Raw genomic sequence first — 14,516 nt, 5'->3', positions numbered from 1 at the left:
TGTGACTGTATACACAGCGACTGTGAATCTGGGACTACTCGGCAAACACTATCTCGTTTCATATATGCCCTGACGTGGTCGTTGGCATGATTGTCCGTTGACTGGAACGTCATCTTCCGTGCAAAACACGATCGTATGGAAATCTCATTGACAGTTTGTATGGTTATATCGTGAGTTACACACAGGACGGGGAATAGCGGTTTGTTGCTTTAATTTTGGACACCAGTGTATATACGTTGGCCATTAACGCCTCCATCACCCCTACCAATGTTTGCGCAGCCGCAGCAGTGGCTGGGGATAATGGTGGAGATGGCGACGACGGGCTGCGAGCTGTGATCTCCAGTATCGGTGCTGTCTAGACAGAAGGAAGGAAAAGAGGAGCACAAGTCAGTAGCGTCCACCCCTTTCGTCGGCAATGCCTTCAGAAAAGTAAGCAGGATCTTGGAGCAACGCAACGTCAAATGTTTATTTCACCATCCTTAGAAGATCTTGACACTATTACGTTCAATAAAGGAAGTAAACAAGTGGTTCCCAACCTTTCTTAGACCTCAGTTCAATTAGACATCAGCTATAATCTCCGCCCCTCACCCCCCCCCCCCAACACCCCACCGTCTGTTGCCCCGTCCCCATCCCCCACATTATCACTAACCATCGCAAAAAAAAAAAAAAAAAAAAAAAAAAACGGGTGTGAAATCTTAAGGGACTTAACTGCTAAGGTCATCAGTCCCTAAGCTTACACACTACTTAACCTAAATTATCCTAAGGACAAACACACCCACCCACGCCCGAGCGAGGACTCGAACCTCCGCCGGGATCAGCCGCACAGTCCATGACTGCAGCGCCTTAGACCGCTCGTCTAATCCCACGCGGCTAACTTTAGCACCTAACTAAACCGTAAAATAAGAGACTTTTCTTGGAATACTTTTATTTTTAAAATGATGAAAGATGAATGATGTTTAGTTTGTGGTTGTGTGTGTGTGTGTGTGTGTGGTAGGATGAATGACGAAGGAATTCGTGGTGCATCGCAAATGCTACTCACAACTCTTCAGATAAGAAAGCTAACTATCCACAGTGAGGGCAGACACATGTTACAAAACATACTTCCCCTGTATTACTCCTCTCCATTGCGGCACACTGCAACCCCATGTAAAATCAACCAAATTAAAATGTGTGCACTATAATTATTGTTCATGAATCATTTGATTGCTGCATTCTTTACTTCTGAACTGGCAGAAATTGGAAGAATTCAGGCTGTTAATGCTTTACGTCTGACCACAACTACTAACAGTAATAGTTATAATAATGATGCTGTGTACAGCACCATAGTAGCCCTCGTGTAGTTAATTCTGTTTCATGCTGTCAATTGATTCATTTATTTGTTTCGAAGCAAATAATGAAGCAATTTCTGGACTTCTGTATGTACTGTCTACAGTTTGTAGAAGACATTTTCTTGAGATATTTAGCATTTGTTACGTATATGTCTCACTTTTATCATAGCGATGTACGGGACAAAGCACAACATACATGTGTAGTGGGTGGACTATGTACGTAACCTGTAACTCCCATCGCATTAATGCTACTAGTTGAGAAAATTGATAATTTATATAATAAACATCACAGTTTTACAAAATTGTCACAATAGTAATGATCTATTGAAAATAATTTAGTTTCGTGACTGAAACGGAATCGATTAGCTTAGTTTTTACCCCTCATAAATTTCGTTTTACATCTCAGTAGTAATTAACCCCTGTTAGGAACCACTGATCTAAGCCTTTGGAATCCAGGGGTTGTCCATATCTCCCGCGAACATACATCAAGGAAACTGTACGTGCGGTAGAAGAGAGGTGGCGTGAAAAGAGGGCCAAAATGAATTACGCCAGACCACTGAATTTCTGTGGCCAACAGCGGTAGAAAAACTGGCCATACTATAGGCTACAGCGAAAACAAGATACTTAGGCAAGATTCCTGTTCCTGGAATTACGTGATTAAAGGAGCCATTGAAATTACGGACCAAGACAGTCTAATTAATAAATACAGCAACTTGAGACTGAGTCAGGGACTGAGCCGAGAAAAAGCAAAGTTTACCCGTGCAATGAGGTCTGCAACCGGAAGTGGTAGCGCAGTCACTTGACACCGCAGTTCCCAGCCACGCTCCACTACCCCCACCACCGCCACCGCCAGTGCTGCGGCTGCACTGTCAGCTATGGCAGCAAAGTGATGAACGCAGGAACGGTCGACGTTTATAGGATGTCGACAGGAACAGAGCAATGCACCCCTCTACCATCCTCCACACCTACAAATCCTTAATCCGTCCCATCCTCTGTTATGCCAGTCCTGCCTGGATATCTGCCCCCCCCCCCAAATTCTATAAGTCCCTCCAGATCCTTGAGCATCATGCACTCCGCCTCGCCTTCCGTATACGCCTCCCGTCCCCCACACGGATCCTCTATGATCTCATTCCTTTCCCCCATCTGCTCCTATTCCTCGAACATATCCGCATCCTCTACACCTCCCGCTGTCTTGAACCCCCTCACCCCCTGGTTGCTCCTCTCCTCTCCGATCCCCGCCCCCTGCCACGTCTTCACCGTTGTGTCCCCCCTACCCTCCATCTCTACACCCTACATCTCCTTTCCCAAGGTGGCTTCCACCAACTCCCCCTCCCGGATGATGCCCTCTCTCCCTCCATTTATCCCTCCTATCAACTCTGATCCTCCCTCCCCCTCCATTCCTCTGTCCTTTTCCCGGGCTCCCTCTCCCCCCCTTCCATCCTCTTTCTTCCCCACCTCCCCTCTCTTTGCCCCCTTCTCTCCCCCGCGTCCTTTTACGTTTCCCTCCTCTGCCTCCTCTCATTCGCTCTTGCGTCTGCCCTTCTCCCCCTTTATTAGTCCTCTCCCTCCTTGGTCCCCCCCCTTTTCGTTTTTTCCTCTCCTCCCTCCTTGTTTTTCCCCCTCCTGCAGGTCCCCCCCCCCCCCCGCATCTGCCTTTGGCTCGGGAGTGTCGTCTTTGTGCTGCCACTTTCGCACAGTGTTCTACAGTGAGTGTTCTACAGTGCGTGTTTTACAGTGAGTGTTTTACAGTGAGTGTTCCGTGTTGTGTTTTTTGGGACTCGTTGCGAACGGCCATCATACTGTCGCTGGGTGTGCCTTTTATCTCTTGCGAACAGAAACCAGACTGTCGCCGTGTTTTTTAATTGTCTGTCTATTGTTTTACGTCTGCTTCGTATGTATTTTCTTAGCATCATCATCCCTCTGTTCTTTGTTTTAAGTTCCACGATTTCTTTTCGCCATGTTACTCTTTAAATCTCCGATTTTATCGCCTGTTTTTATTATTTATTCTCTTCATCTTTCTCACAAAGTCTGTAGGCTGAAGAGCGGCATACTAAGCTGCTGCCAGTCCGTCCCCTTCGGGGGGAATTGAAATTCAATAAAGAAAAAAAAAAGAGCAGAGCAACAGTCATCGGAAACCGCCTGAAGATGGCAACTAGTCTGTTTGCCGATATAACGCGGAGAACGTAAGACGTGGCCCGGCTGCACGTGTGAGAATTCTACAAGTTGCTGACTGTGATTGTTGTGGTCTTCAGTCAGAGGACTGTTTTGATACCGTTCTCCATACAACTCTACCGTCTCTGTAGTTCTTCTGCAAGCTACGTACATTTGAAACTGCTTACTCCATACTGTAGACAAGCCTCGGATACCCTCATAATTCCTCTCCCCCCCCCCTTCCCCATACTCCTCTCCATCACCTAATTGACGATATTTGTTTCTGCAGAGTGTTTCTTCTGAACGAGACTCTTCTTTCAGTCAGGTTATTTCATAAATTTCTTACCTCTCCAATTCTATTCAGTGCGTCCTAATTAATTTAGAGTTTTTCCATTTTCAAACATCAACATTCTTCTGAACCACTACTTTTCTAAAGCATCTGGTCTCTCCTTTTCTCCTGTTTACCGCCGGTCGCTGTGTCCGAGCGCTTCTAGGCGCTTCAGTCCGGAACCGCGCTGCCGCTATGATCGCAGGTTCGAATCCTGCATCGGGCATACATGTGTGTGATGTCCTTAGGTTAGGTAGGTTTAAGTAGTTCTAATCTAGGGGACTGATGACCCCAGATGTTAAGTCCCATAGTGTTAAGAGCCATTTGAATCATTTGCTGTTTACCGCGCACGTTTTATTTCTGTACAAATGCTTTCACGTGTTAAGAAATATTTATTCCCGAGAATGTATTTCTTGTTATTGCTAAGCTGTATTTTATATCCTCTCTGCTTTGGCAATCGTCAGTCATTTTTCTGGTGATTAGAAGAAGAATATTTGTCATAGAAGAAACTTATACAAGCTTTGAATTCAAAAGAATTTATTACAGAAGTACGACTATTGAAAGGGAGGAAGATTATTTAAGTCGGACCAGTGTTTCATACATGCAGTACCTGTTTCACATCATATTTACCTAAGAAACAGCAATTTTTAGTACGAATAAAGTATTAAAATGATCTGAGTGTCTGAAGTGGCAATATGAGTAAATAATACTGACTATGAACTAATAAAGTTAATTCTGGCATCACTTGTTCTACTGCAGCTGCACCTGCCACTAACAGTGATAACAGTAATAATAATAATAATAACGACAATAATTACATAATTACAGTAATGATAGTGGCAAATATAGACAGGTGTACTAAGTAGATGTTTTCTGATATAGCAAGTTCTGGGAAAAGAAAATTTAAGGAGACTGCACCAGCTAGGAATACTGGGAAATAAGGAAGATCTGGTTGGAAAGAACGACGTGCAAGGATAACGAGTGTGTGCAGGGACATTGGGAATTATTACTGTTGCTTCAGCAGGTATGTCTTTAACTTGTGAAGACATCGCTAGTTGCGACCTATAAAAGAGGTTTTTCCTGTTTTCATTTTTGCTTTCTTTCTTTATTTGTAGTTGTACATGAATTACTGGCGATATGGCATAGTGTTTGCTTTGTTCTGTAATGAAATGAGCAACTGTTTTTTGGAAATATTAATATGCAACTGTTATTTCCCTTTTGGACATTAGTAATTAGGTTTTCTTGGCTATTGAACACGTAAAATATTTTGATCCTTATTTTGTCATTTATTGTATTAACTTTGACTGGAATGACTTTGTAAAAATACATTTATACTTCGATATTGTACAAACACAGCAAGAGTGATCAGAAAATCGATTGTGAGGGTCGAACAGTGTGAGTAAAGCGTGTGTTGCACTCATGTTTGTACCGGGAAGGCGGAAGGTGGTTAAAAAGTGTGTTGACTACGTCGTGTCGTGAAACAATCGTGCGATCGACACTGATTAAAGATGAGATACATTGCTGCTCCTTCCTGTAATGGAGCGCAAAAACTTTTAAAGTAGACAGAGAAGGTGGAGTGTGTAAAACCGCCAAACGGACTGTGTCGCGTGACTATGGCAATATAGATACGAGCAGAAGAAATTGTAGTTAGCGGCGTTCTGAAAAGAACTGTGTTCGCTATGACCGTGCCGTGTGTATTTTAAATACTTTATAATTTCAATGCATATGCGCGCCGTCGCTGACTAGTGTGCATGAAACATTAATTGTGCCACAGGCATATACAAACTGTTTATTATGAGTGTACATGTTTCCGCCAACAGTGGCGAGTTCGCTGTCGCGTTATTCAAGTGGTAAACGAACAGAGTGTAATTCCGCGATGGAAATAACTTTAAAACCCTCTACTGAACTGTGTAATTTCAGTGTTGTGCATGAGAGGCAAAATAAATCGCTCGTGCAAAGCTGAATGTAATTCATAATTCATCTGCAGCAGCTACAGACGGCGAGGCTGATTTCAACACGACATCTGCGACTATAAGCTGCCGACAACATAGCATCTCGCTGCCTGCATCGTAACAGATAAAGATAGCTGCTTTAGCTCTTGTCGAAGACTAAAACAACTATTAAAATGGTAAACTTTCTATTTGGAACCTGTCCAAAGAAACTAATCTTTAATATGTTTCTTTAAAATAAATGTCATATTGCGTTGTACTGTATGGAACTAGCGACCTAGAAAAGTTGGAGAGGCTTCGTCCCCACCGTAGCCCTCAGTGTGTGGGGCGGCGAGTGATAAGGGAAAATATAATTGCAGTACAAAATGTTTGTTTGTCGAGTCAATTTCTAGCTTTAGAATGTTATTAATGCTGTCTTTCGCCGTTCTCAACACTGGCTCTCTATTTAACGTTCTTGACTCCCAGAAAGCGATTTGACAAAACCTGAAGCCTGTAAATAGAGTTCCTAGTGCCCACTTTGAGAAATATTATTATAGCTGCAGCTTATAGCTCTGAGGAACTAGGAGATTGTCCGGGATTTCTAATCAAAAACAATATTCCAAAATATTTGGGTATATTCTCCAAATCACAAATACACACACGAGTATCCCTACAACCTAACTAACAGAACAGTTCAGAGTCTATTGCGCTGATGCAACTATAAATGTCCGAATTAAATATTGAAATGAATGCTCGCCATAATTTGATGAAATATCTCATCAAACGCCACGCTAAATAAGTAGTAGAATGTCTGTCCCGCGACGGCACGTGAAAAATACGACAATACGCACACTGAGACTAGATAATGAAAGTCACTTGAAACGATTTCATGGTTACGCGCATCTCTAGTAACTTAATACGGCACCCGAGGCTGTTCTTCGCGGTGATACCGATGCGGCGCGACTCCCGACACAGATGGCGTGTCATTCAGCGTCTGGAGAGAACTGGGGCCTTCCTTCCTCGCGCAGTGCTCTTATATATAAAGCCGCGGCGCGGACGGCTGACGGAACGCTTGATCAAACCGGCTGTCCCGACTAGCCGCTGTGCTAGTAACGCACCACTTCAAGTCACATAATAAATTATAGTTTCTCTTGCTGATGGCCGAATAAGCTCTTAATTTAACTGTGCATTCAGCACGCAGGTAAGTATTGATAATAAAATTTTGACGTGGCTAACTTAAGTATTGTGGGCGAGAGAATTAATTTAATTGCACTGCACGCAGCAGATGAGCTCTGAACTGTCCCTTTTGAGATCCGCTATTGCTAGAATTTTATAGATATTCAAAAGAAACTTCTCACATATTCATTGTCATAGCGGACCTCCAACCTATTTAAATCTAAACATCCTAGCCTTAATTCTTAGCCTACTTAATCTATCTTGCTTCCTTCAGTTTTGAGACGAAAACCAGAAAATCATGAATTTACACTAAAATCTTAATCTGTGAAATCCAAAGTACAGTTTTTATTAAATCATTATGAAAGCTGAATCTAAATATAAATTTTGAAGTCTCTAGCTCTTTGCTGTTGCGCCAATTATTTTTATAGAAAAACGTCCAAATTTCGGAAATGGCTGAAGTTATCAAACTGATATTTAACACACATTACATTAGCATTACTTCTGACATACTAGGAAAGTTTTAGTTCATTTGCTTGATATAAAGGTATTGCGCAACATTTATGACGTCAGAGCTAGTTACAGCAGACTGACTGGCACACAATTGAAACTGATGTGAATTTACTATAGCGTGAGTAGGCTGCTTCCCTACATCACCCTCTACTTAAATTTTTTGTTTATGAATGTTAATGAATGAAAAAAAAATTTAATTACAAAAAGGGAAGCAAGAGTACAGTTTAACTCCCTATGCAAATTCAAAATTGAAATCTAAACATATAGACACATTAAAGAAAACTGATTACCTACATTAATTATTTAAATTGTGGGCATGTTCACTGCCACTTAAAGAATGTCATTACTCAAATTTTTAAGCAAAGTCAATGAAATATTTTGGCATACATATTGCCTTAGACAAACAAACACATACAAATTGAAAAATTATGAAAAACTTAGATACATTTTACATACACAAATTCAAAGAAAATAACATGATACATAAACAGATGATTATCTCTTAGCAGTCTTTTCTAAACCTGAAAGAAAATTGCACAAATAATTTTTACACTCGTGGTTGTAGCCACTTGGGCTGGCGTCCTACACTTCCATTCACAAGGGTAGAGGAGGGAAAGTTGCTATGGTGTGCGTCCTTCACGTTCACTCTAAATTACATGGGGAAAGGGGAGGGGTCACTGTGAGTTGTGTCCAAGTCACTCCACGCTTTCACGCAGCTACCAGGCTGCCATTATCTGGTTTGTCCTGTAGAACAAACAAAAGAGTGCCTCAGACTCTGTTCACTTAATATCTATGGGTGGGTCACAATGAAATGGGGATATATACATTTAATCCTTCAATCTTTTTCTGGAACATAGTTAACAGAACTTTTTCAATTTTACTCTCTCGGTTACCTAATTGTCATAAAATCGTTAAACAAATGGCTCAAAACGCCTTTAGTCATGTACTAGAGAAAATTTATGCTCAAGGCATACAATCATAAATCATATTTAATCTGAATTTATTATTTCTGGGCCGGAACACTGAACCAATGCTCGGTACATTCCTGATACATTTGTCTTTTATTCACTTAGCTGACATCTTCGTTGATTACCTTATTCTTAGAGATAGTATGAGTATATTTGATTAGTAGTTGTTTTTCAGCTTCTTTGTACATGTGAGTAACTTTTGGTAATAGTACAGGTGTGAGTGTTCAAAACACACTACGTTTAGTTGACTACTAAATCCACTGATTGGTCCTCTACTGTTGTCAGTTCCACATCTGCAATTAGGTACTTACTTACTGTGAAGTGTATTTATGCTGAGCTAAAATAATGTTTTACGTCTGTCAGTATGTTATTCAATTTACTTTGCTTAGTGTATTATTTAACACTCACTCTACTAATATTTGAAGCATAGGATAGCACATTTATTTCATATTCATAGTGTATTGCAGCTGATTAGTTTGCTCACGTGGCAATCCATTTCCACTCAATCGGACGCTGAAACCACAGGTAGTCTCTCTCAGACCTACCACTAAAGTGCATCAATTAATTATGGATAAGCGTAATGCTAATTTCCTTAAACCTATAGGACACCATGAGCTGCTCTGTCTCATCTAACATAAGGGTACCTATGGTCGCATTCACGCCTCCAACTCATAACCTCAATACGTGTAGATGTATCCTTTCACACACTACACCCAAAATAATGGCCAGCTCCAACCTTATAAATACTTCAGGGACGTGTCCTTCACGTCTCAACCACAAACACTGTTCAATTCTATTTCACTGCCAGTCCTTGCTACACAAGGTGAGTTTATTCTTACAACTTGTCTGCATATTTTTCTTATAACACTAAGCAATCTCTTTCTTACTATTTATTAGTTAGCCCTAATGCATACACTAGGTTTCACTACCACTTCAGATCCTGCTTGTACATGAATTTGTATATCTGTTTAAATGTTATTATGGGACCATTTCCAATAAAACAACACTTGTACTTACAATATTACCAGGGTTCTATACATAATTGTTACTCAAATACATTTTATCTTAATTACATCATACTTCTCTATCGTTTGTCACTATTAGGGTTGTCACATTAGGTATTTTTCTTCACTAATCGGTAGATAGAATGGTTACATAATTCATGGCTTGATAGCCATAACAGAAAATTTTGTTTTAAAGAAGAAGTCGAAATTTTTGTGGACAGGAAAGATGAAGAATGAGTGAGACCTGAAAGGGAAAGAAGATCTCACACAGCTGGGACTGCACAGCTGCCTCACTGTGTAGAGGTTATAGAACAACCTCCTCCCTACAGCCTTCATTAGTTGAATGCTGGCTTCATAATCATAACGGAAAATTTGGTGTTAGAAAGAAGAGATCGAAATTTTTAGGTGGGGACAGGAAAGATGAAGGATGAGTGAGACCTGAAATGGGAAAGAAGATCTCACACAGCTGGGACTGCACAGTTGCCACACTGTGTAGAGGTTACAGAACAACCTCCTCCCTACAGCCTTCATTAGTTGAATGCTGGCTTGATAGTCATAACGGAAAATTTATCATATTAGAAAGAAGGGGTCGAAATTTTTGTGGACAGGAAAGATGAAGAATGAGTGAGACCTGAAATGGGAAAGAAGATCTCACACAGCTGGGACTGCACAGCTGCCACACTGTGTAGAGGTTACAGAACAACCTCCTCCCTACAGCATTCATTCACTGCCTATGAACACGCCACGTCGATCTGAAAATACTTTATGATGCCTTTTTAGAACCTGTCTCAGTTCTTCCTTCTGATTGGCTGAAATCTTATCGATTTCCTGCAATTTAGCTTCTATTTTGTCTAAAATAATTGCTTCTTCTTCTTCTTCTGTGTTTAGCTTACTTGTACTGAGATTATCATCCTCGTCCCAATACCTCCTATTTTTCAGAACTCGTATAGGCAGCTCCCAAGTTTCATCATCAGTTACTACATGTCTATCACTAAAAGGGACTGTAATTACTCCGGTTATTGGCAAGACCATTTTTAACTGGCTTCTTTCAAAGTCAACAACACTCTGATATTTTGACAAGAAATCTATGCCAATTAAAACCTCAATACTGAGATTGTTTACAATTAAACATGGATGATCAATTAAATTACCATTAACGTTAAAGGGCAGCAAAGCTTCTTGCTTTACTGTTTTTGACACCTTGCCAGTAGCACCAATTATTCTTAGTCCTGATACCCTCATTACTGTAAGTTTGTCTTTACCCGGTAAGGCATCAAAGAAGGACTGAGATATTGCACTCACCTCACTTCCACTGTCTAAGAGACAACGTACATTGATACCCAACATATTCACTATTATTATAGGGTGGCTTATTCTAGGTTGTACAGGTGGTTTCTCAAATTCATCTAATAGTTCCTTTTGGATTTGTCTCCAACTAAAGTGATCAACATCTGTCTTCATTACATTTAGGTCACAGCGTGTAGGGGTTTCCTGAATTATATTTTCAGCTGCCTTTTCCAGTCGGTCTATTAATTTTAAATCGAAACACCGCACGACTACATTACATTTAGTTTGCTGAACATGACCCAAAATACTGTAGTCTGAGCTATTCTGCGCCTCCAGACCGGGCATAAGACTAGTTACAGCTAAACAACTTTCACCATTATCGTCGGTTTCCTTCTCAAGTGACAACTGGTCACAGCTACCGGGTTCATCGACCCCCAACAGCCTACCCTCTACATTCCCACTTATCTCCTGTCCTAAATCTACTAGTACATTATCAACATCCTGCACAGGCACTTTAGATAAGAGCACATCATCTTCATCGTAAATATAAGCATGAATTTCTTCTGCTTCTTCACCTGACAATTCAATATTTTGTAGCTCTTCCCTACCATAACACTGCTGCGCCTTCTCTTTCTCTTCCCACTTAGAAAGCGTCTCTAACACGGTATCTATCAAATACTGTGAGTGATCTAATATTTCTGTTGTATCCTTAGGCGCTACCGACTCTTCATCCACATGTTCAGTTTGAGTATTTTGATCTGTCTTACCAATTCCCTTAACTACTGGCCTAGGAAAAGTAACCGCCTGGTGAGCGCCAGTGTCCTCATAGACGGGAACTAGTTTTCCTGCCTCGTCCTACTACTGTTTCCTTTAGTTTCATTATAGTTAACTGGCATAGCATTACTTTCCGTACTGTGGTTTACATGCACATTTCTGTTTGGAACAAAATTATTATCCCTTGGATGCCATTGTTGATTCTGATAATTATTTCCCCAATTCCTACCTCTCCTAGGATGGCGAACACCTACTGCTCTAATGTTTACATTGCCATTTTGCTCGTTCCTAAAATTACTATTATTGTTATTGGCATTTCTGTTATTACGTGCTTGCTCCTCATTGGCAGCAACACGTTCTACACGTTCCAAATACTCAATGAAACGATCCAGATTGTCTCTAGGGGCCGATATAATTCTAGTTTGCCAAAACCATGGCAGTTTGGCTTCAAGACCTAGTATAATCATCTCAGGTTTTAGCTTTTCGTCCAAATGTGACAAACGTGAGATCCATGACCTAGCAAACTCTTTAATTGATTCCTTGCCTGCATTGAAGTGTTTTCCACTCCAAAATTCTCTTAACACTTCATTTTGCTTATGGCTAGACCAATACTCATTAATAAAAGCTGTTTTAAATTCCGCTAATGTTTTACACTTTAACATAACATCAGCTGACCAACGCATGGCGTCACCTGCTAAATGGCTTCTAATAAATGAGATTTTCTCTCGTTCAGACCAAGTTGGTGGAATCACATCTTCAAAATCGTTCCAGAAATCTAGCGGGTGGATATTTTTATCTGGATCGAACCGCAAGAACTGCCGACACCCGATAAAAGCGGCGTTAGCAGCTACAACTTGTTGTATACTACTATTACCAGAAGTTACTGAAGCTACTTTACTCTCTATGTTAGCAATGTTAGTACTGATATTCTCTACTTTCATCTCAACATTATCTACTCTTTGTACAATATGAGTAGTGTCAGTTTTGATTGCATCTACGTCTTCTTGACATATGTTTATTTTGATATTAACATCTTTAAATCTATCTGAGCACAGTTCAGACTCCGCCTCGATCTTTTCTGTTAACTTATGCTCCAACTTCGCATCTTCCATTTGGAAGTCTTTGCGAACCTCAGCAACTTCGGATTTTACAGTTTTATACATCTCAGAAAACTGTTGAGCAACCTTTTTCTTAATATCCTCATGGTTGCAATCTATTTTATTATTCAAACTATCTAGATCCTCTTTCAATTTATTGCAACCAGCCTTGAAGGTATCGTCCATTACCTCCAAACGTTTATTAAAATTAGTTTGGCTGGCCACAATTCTGTTATTTACCTCAATTATATCAGATTTTAACTCAGCTGACATTTTTGCATTACTGCTTTTGACCTGTTTACTTATTTCAGACTTTAATTCGGCATTATTGGATTCTAATTTATTGTCCATTGCCTCAAACCGTTTATTAAAATTTGTTTGACTGGCCACCATTTCAGACTTTAATTCAGCTGTCATTTTTGCATTACTGGCTGACATTTTTGCATTACAGGCGGCTATTGCTTGTAATATAACATTTAAATCAACAGCCCCAGCATCTTTGGGTTGCTCACTAGCTGGCTTTTTATCACACTCAGGTGACGAAAAACTAGCTCCAATACCAGAATCATCAAAACTAAATGAAACTTCAGATTGATCCGTCATATCTAACTTCTCCGGTTTAAATTCTACTATCTCCGATGACTGTTTCATTTTTAATTCATCAGAGAAACTATCCTCAAATAAATTTACAATTTCTATTCTCTGCCTTACTACAGGGGTCTCTATTATTGAATCATTGCCCCATCGCACACTACTGTCAGGAGACAATACTTCAGATTTCACTTTAACATTACTAATTTCATGCATGTTTACACCTGAACCGTTGTCTGGATTTACATTTCCCTCAACAGACATAGGTTCTAATTTAAGTTTAAACTCAGTTTCTTTTGGCGGTTCCATCGCCGACAGTCTTTTAGTGCAGGTTAGTAAAAATTTTAACAGCTTTTCACTTAACTTAGTTCCTTCTGCACGACGTTGTCGGCGCGGCGTAACAGGATTACTGACGCGACGTGGCACGTTGAACTGCAGACGGCACTCCGACGGCTGTTGTGGGTTTGCGTGGCCCGTAACTACAGGCTCGGCTCCGACTGCTGCGGCTGACTACTGCGGTGGGGTGAAACTGGCTTCTCGCGATGCCGGCAGCACCGCTAGACTCAGTGCCAGCTCCGTCAATCCAGATGCGTTGTTAATCCAATTGCGTCGTCCACATGCACACGTAACACTTTCACTGTTCTATTATTCAGCTGCGTGTCGCATTCCACTCGCGAATTCGAATAGTTAAAAATCACTTTCACTTAGTTTATTTCCCGGCCGATGCACCATATGTGGGGCGGCGAGTGATAAGGGAAAATATAATTGCAGTACAAAATGTTTGTTTGTCGAGTCAATTTCTAGCTTTAGAATGTTATTAATGCTGTCTTTCGCCGTTCTCAACACTGGCTCTCTATTTAACGTTCTTGACTCCCAGAAAGCGATTTGACAAAACCTGAAGCCTGTAAATAGAGTTCCTAGTGCCCACTTTGAGAAATATTATTATAGCTGCAGCTTATAGCTCTGAGGAACTAGGAGATTGTCCGGGATTTCTAATCAAAAACAATATTCCAAAATATTTGGGTATATTCTCCAAATCACAAATACACACACGAGTATCCCTACAACCTAACTAACAGAACAGTTCAGAGTCTATTGCGCTGATGCAACTATAAATGTCCGAATTAAATATTGAAATGAATGCTCGCCATAATTTGATGAAATATCTCATCAAACGCCACGCTAAATAAGTAGTAGAATGTCTGTCCCGCGACGGCACGTGAAAAATACGACAATACGCACACTGAGACTAGATAATGAAAGTCACTTGAAACGATTTCATGGTTACGCGCATCTCTAGTAACTTAATACGGCACCCGAGGCTGTTCTTCGCGGTGATACCGATGCGGCGCGACTCCCGACACAGATGGCGTG

The sequence above is a fragment of the Schistocerca nitens genome, chromosome 4, assembly GCF_023898315.1.
Source record: "Schistocerca nitens isolate TAMUIC-IGC-003100 chromosome 4, iqSchNite1.1, whole genome shotgun sequence".
Taxonomy (NCBI): Eukaryota; Metazoa; Arthropoda; class Insecta; order Orthoptera; family Acrididae; genus Schistocerca; species Schistocerca nitens.
Note: the sequence above shows the minus strand (reverse complement) of the source record.